A 6,082-nucleotide genomic window follows, 5' to 3' on the forward strand; every position below is an offset into this window, starting at 1 on the left:
ACCAGGAAATGAGTAAGAGAAAGAGTGTGTGAGCGGACATGCCCCATTTTAAACATCAAAAAGGATTGAATTAGGGTGTAGTACAATACTGGAAATGTTTAATCACATGTTACTTTGTAAGATACATCGATCATTCGATTTCTGGTGTCCTGGGTGAATTCCACAGCACAGTGGGTAAAGACAAATTCACAAACCTAGTCATCAGACACATCAGACACACTGATGAAAACCCAGTAACTCTAATAAAAGGTCATTACTGTGACCAATTCTTTTATCATCTTCATAGATTTCTATTCTTAATTAACAAAACAGATTATTCAAAATCATAAATGCTAACAAGTAGTATATTCTTTTCAACATACACTCATGTGTTCATGATTCCAATGTGTGAACCAAATTAAATTCAAATTATCCTTCTTCAAAATTCCTTGTATGGAAGAGTCAACATCAAACAGAGTAATCAACACCTTAGGTCATAATCCATATTTTCTTAATCAGATTCATATAACAGTTCTGTGTCATTTATAAGCCGAACCACATCAGCAAAAACCAAGTCTTCCTAGTGTCTGCTGCCCCTTCTTCAGGTGTAACTGTTATGTAGAATTATGCACTGTAAAAAAATATAAAAGAGAAAAAGCCCATGAGCCTACTGTCCTGATAATCCATCTTCATGTATCGCTATATATAAAAACAGAGTACTGACCTGTCTTGAGTAATTCTATTCAAGTCAACCATTGTTAAGAAGTGTATTACGAATTGTAATGATGGGGCTCACACTTCTTTGTATATAACTTCATAAGTTTAGTTGGAGGAGTCCCTGAGAGGCCAAACCCTCAGCAGCCAGGCATCTTCGTGTATGGTTCTCTAAGGAATTCTGCAACCATACACGAAACCATGGCTAGAGGCAACGGAACTATTTACATCACAAGTAACATGGAACTATGTACATAATAAGATTCTATGTTATGATCTACATCATAACATCTCCTCTATAATCATTTAATCACAACAAACAAATAATATATATATATATCTATATATAGATATATATATTCATGTATCAATAGTACTATGCAATAGTGCATCAACATTTTGAACAACCACTAATGGATGTGATGATCACCAATTTTAAAGGATACAGACAGCTGTTTTGTAGTCTTAAGAGGATGGTTATTGGAACACTTCCATTAATATATCTGTTCTATTTTTTTGTTATTATATTTTAATAATATACATAATCCTGCTTGTAGTTCCAGACTCTTTTCCTGGATCTTGAGGATATATGATTATTCTCACTCCTTTTTACAGGAAATTCTTGATCTGTTATCTTCTTCTGTGTTCTTCTACTACTTACAGTTCCTGTATCTGTATACCTGTCCTTAAACATGTCTCCATTTATATTTTGGTTTCCTTCATTTCTCAATACCTTTTTCTCCTTTGCAAGAATGATATAATTGCAGACCACCTCTTGCCACCCTCTAGAAGTACTGACTTTTTTGAACAATCCAACACTCTCTGAGGTGTACGGAATCTTGACTCTCCTTTAATTACTCGTTTGGGTTCTTTCACCCTAACCCAATCTCCCTTCTAAACCTTTCTCTCTAGAACATGTTTCTGTTTGTCATATTATTTTTTATATTCCTCTTGTCTTTTCCTCACTTTATTCACTATTTCTTCCAAATTAATTTCTTAATTTATTTTTTTTTGATCATCCAAGCGGGTCTAAGTCTATTTGTGGCAATCCTCCCTCTCATTAATGTGAATGGTTCTTCCTCAGTTACTGAGTGTGGAGTAACCTTGTATGTATTAAGTGCTTCCTTAAGTGTCTCTTTCCACGGCAAATTGTTTACAACAGCCAACTGAATAATACCTTTAATAAAACGATTCATCCTTTCTACTAAACCGTTGCCCATAGGATGGTATAAAGCTGTTGTATCGTGTTTAATGGCTCTCTCCTTCAAAAAATGTTCTACGTCATGTGGCATAAACTGAACTCCATTATCAGAAATTAATTCTTGTGGTTCACCTTCTCTGCTAAATATTTCCTCTAAGAACTTATGACTTTCATAGCTGACATGGACTCTTCAATAATTCCACATTCTACCCATTTGGACGTATAATCAACCAATACAATAAAGTACACTTTTTGTGGACCAAGTATTTCATATGGTCCAGTTATATCAATGGCTAATTTGGTCATAACTGAACTCGGTATCTCTACAGGTTGTAGTGGTGTAATCCGAGTTGATTTTCCTTTGTCACTTACTGCACATGCAGTACATTCCCTGACCAAGGCTTCTAACTCACCCCACATGTTAGGACACCAATAAGCCTCTCTCACTCTTCGTCAAGTTTCTCCCCACGTGACCTTCATGGGCAATTTCCATAATTCTTTCCCTCATAGTTACTGGAGGTATTATCTGATCTCCTCTGTAAATACATGCATTGTCACACGTTAACTCATCTTTTATTTTCTCCCAAGACTTAATGTTCTCATCAATATCTTTCCAGCCATTTCCAATCGCTCTCCTCAACAGTTCTTGTTCTGTGTCTTGCTCCCTGGCTTCAATCCATTCTTCCTTTGAGAAACTAGGATGTATATGTGCTATTATAAAATCCATATTCTTATCTTCTGTTAATTCCTCCTTGTTATTATGATCATCACTGTCAGTGTCACATGGCAGGCGGGAAAAACAATGAGCCACTACATTTGTTCTCCCAGAGGTATATTTTATGTTAACATTATACTGCATAATGATCAACATCCACCTCCTTATTCGTGGGGATGTCATATGAGGGTTTTTAGAATTCAATACATGTATGAGTGGTTTGTGACCTGTCTTGACATCAATGGGTATGCCCCAAATGAGCCCTTTGAAGTGTTCCAAAATCCATTTGAATCCCAATACCTCCTTCTCAATGGTCAAATCGTTTTTTTCTGCCCCTCTTAAGGTTCTGGAGGCAAAAGCAATTGGAACCACATCTCCTCCTTGCACCTGCTCCAAAACGCCCCCCAAACCTATGTTGCTGGCGTCTACAGATATCATGGTCTTGGCACTAGAGTCAAACATTTTGAGAGCTGGTGCTTTGTTAATTAAGGTCTTGATCATATCAAATACTTTCTTGCACCCTTCCGACCAATACAATTTTTTTGCACCTTTACACATCAGATCACTCATTTGCTCAGTTCTGTCTGAATTTTGATCTACAAACTTAGAATAATACTCCGTTAAACCCAACAAACTCTGGAGTTGGTCCTTGTTGGTCGACTCAGGAATTTTAAGATTCTTTCGGTTTTATACCCTCTGCATTGATACAATGGCCCAAGTAGGTTACTTAGTTCTTCTTTATTTTACATTTCTCTATCTTGAGTGTCATGCCTTTGTGTTGGATAACCTGTAACACACCTAACAATTTTGCATCATGCTCATCTTCAGACATGGCAGACATCAAGATATCGTCTTGGAAATAATGTACTCCTTGGAGGCCATTAAACAAGTGGTGCATTAGTCTCTGAAGAACAGCAACTGCTGATGCTAGACCAAATGGCATCCTTTTATACCTAAATGCTCCCAATGGTGTTATGAATGATGTCAGATGCCTGGATTCTTCATCTAAAACAACCTGATGGTATGCAGAAGATAGGTCTAATGTTGTGAAGTATTTTGCAGGTTTCATTGTGGTAAGCATTTCCCCAATATTTGGTAGTGGGTGGTGATGCACCCAAATGTTACTGTTGACATCTCTCAAATCAATACACATTCTGATCGACCCATCTGTTTTTTTCACAATGACAATTGGCGATAACCATTCAGAACTCTCAATTGGTTCAATAATGTCTTGTATGCATAGTTTTCCAGGCTCTTTTTGTAATGCCTCTCTAGTGCCAATCGGTATGTTTCTCACTTAATGTACCTCTGGTTTTGCTCCTCTCTTGAGTACAATGCAATGTTTGAAACCTTTAAGAACACCAATATTATCATTGAACACTTTGGGAAAATTCTTGGCCAGAGTTTCTGACGTGTTACAACTGTTTTCAGTTATGCACAGAAAGGGTACACTTTCACCAGGATATATTCTAATTTTTAGTGACGCTTGTTCCTACCATCCAACTATGGAGAACCCATTTTCAGCTACATATAGCTTGCAGTACGTCTTCCCTCCTTCAAAGTTCCATCATACCCATGAATATCCTATTATATTAATTGGTGTCTTGCCATAACCAGTCACATTTACCTTGGTTAATTGTAATTCTTCCATTTTCTTCTTAAGCACACCCACGTAGGTTTCTACATCCACCATTGTATATGGAGAACCTGTATCAACAATAACTTGTAATGTTATGCCATTTATAGCCATGGGCACCCATGGGCCCAGACTGCCTTCAGTTGGTGTGAAGGCCAGTATTTGTACTTCTTCCTCAAATCCATTCGCAGTTGCTAACAAACTGCTTGGACCACCAATTTCTTCCAAAGCCTTTATACTTGTCATGGCACCCCTTCCATAACGACCAGCATTCCTCACATAACGTTTATTAAATCTGCCTCTTCCTCTGCTGTTGCGACACACTTTGCCAAAATGACCTATTTGTCCACATTTATAACATTCAGCTGAGAGTGCTGCACAATCTTTCTCTGTGTTTAAATGTCTATACCAACCACACTTAAAACATTTGCCTTGTGGTCTGTATGTGCTCTACTTATCTTGTCTGGAACCCATTCTAAAGTCTGATTTGACTATTTTTTTTACAATAGCAACCAAATCCTCTTCACCCTTCCCACATTGTCCATCATTTATGCCTTGTATTGATTTTATTTCTGCACACTCCACTTTATTCTGAATTTCTTTCATACAACTTTCACCCAGTTCTATAGATCTGGCAATTTCAATTGCTTGTTCCAGTGTCGGATTCTTTGCCTGCCATAGACGCTGTTGGATCCGTGGGTCTACCACATGAAGAACCAGTTGATCCCTCAAATACTCATCTCCTACTCCCGTGAACTCACACATGGACAATAGACCTCTTAATGCAGTTATATAGGTATCAATGCTCTCATTCTTATTCTGTTTCCTTGAAAAAAAATCTGTACATTTCTAAAACAATGTTGGTTTTATTCCCAAAGTGCTTGCCTAGTTTTACTACTGCCGTCTCATATTTCCTAGCCCCACTGGAAGAGTCTCCAGAGCCTTCTTCTGTACCCTCCAACTCAGGCAATGTTCTAAAAATCCTAAGTGCGTCAGCACCCACACAATTAAGTAGTGTGGCTTCCTTCAAGTCATCATTAAAATTGGCCCCTCCAATTGCTCTTAAATAGACTTGGAAGTTGTCCTGCCATTATTCCCAAGGGCATATTGCATTCCCAGGTTGTGCCAAAAATGTAATCAGGGCTGCAATGTTCTGCATTTTGAATCCAGCTGCAAAACCTATTCTCCCGCTTGGTTTAATTTCCGTGTAACATGAACCTTGTCACTATATCAGTCACTTAGCAAGTGGTTCTGTTCATCAGAAATGGTGTAACTCGTTGAGCATATGTCAAGTATGTGGCCTCTTGTATTGCACTCTCTTTTTGTTTTCTTATAATGTCATGTAAACATACTGCTACAATGTATCCTTTTTCTTTTTACATCCAGTGCATGCGTGCACCCATTTACTTTCCTCCTCCCTCACATATCATATGCCCCAGCTTTCTATCAATGTAAATATGTTGCTTCTCTGTATTTGTTTCACAATGTCCAGTTTATGCTTGCATTTACTTTCTTTCATTCGCTTTCACATAACGGTATTTTCTCTTCTCAACCTCTGTTACTCGATAACCATGGTAACTCATGCACACAAAATGGCGGCACGCAACTTACGTCGGAGGGTACCTTATTCTAATCCTCTGCAATACAAACACTTCAATGGTCACTGTGTCGCACGTAGTAGCGTCATTACGTTGTGGGTGCTTCCTTCCAATTTGCCTCCGGGTGGCCTCCCATGCTCGCGCACCATGCAAGTGACGATGCATATACTGATAAGGTACCTTTTTTTTTCTTTTCCTTTGAATTTCGAGGGCGCCGCACTCTACAACTCGCCTGACAC

At 38.2% G+C, this 6,082-nt stretch overlaps 1 long non-coding RNA gene across 1 annotated transcript; it reads right to left on the reverse strand.

Moving 5' to 3' along the window:
• Positions 1 to 485: 485 nt before the first annotated feature.
• Positions 486 to 840, reverse strand: LOC138522577 (uncharacterized). The gene is made up of 2 exons (XR_011283322.1): positions 704 to 840; positions 486 to 610 (listed from the first exon to the last, which is right to left on the reverse strand). It is a non-coding gene; the product is annotated as an uncharacterized lncRNA (long non-coding RNA).
• Between the last annotated feature and the right edge of the window lie 5,242 nt (positions 841 to 6,082).

This window comes from Ambystoma mexicanum, chromosome 1q (genome assembly GCF_040938575.1).
Source record: "Ambystoma mexicanum isolate Mex_15411 chromosome 1q, UKY_AmexF1_1, whole genome shotgun sequence".
Taxonomy (NCBI): domain Eukaryota; kingdom Metazoa; phylum Chordata; class Amphibia; order Caudata; family Ambystomatidae; genus Ambystoma; species Ambystoma mexicanum.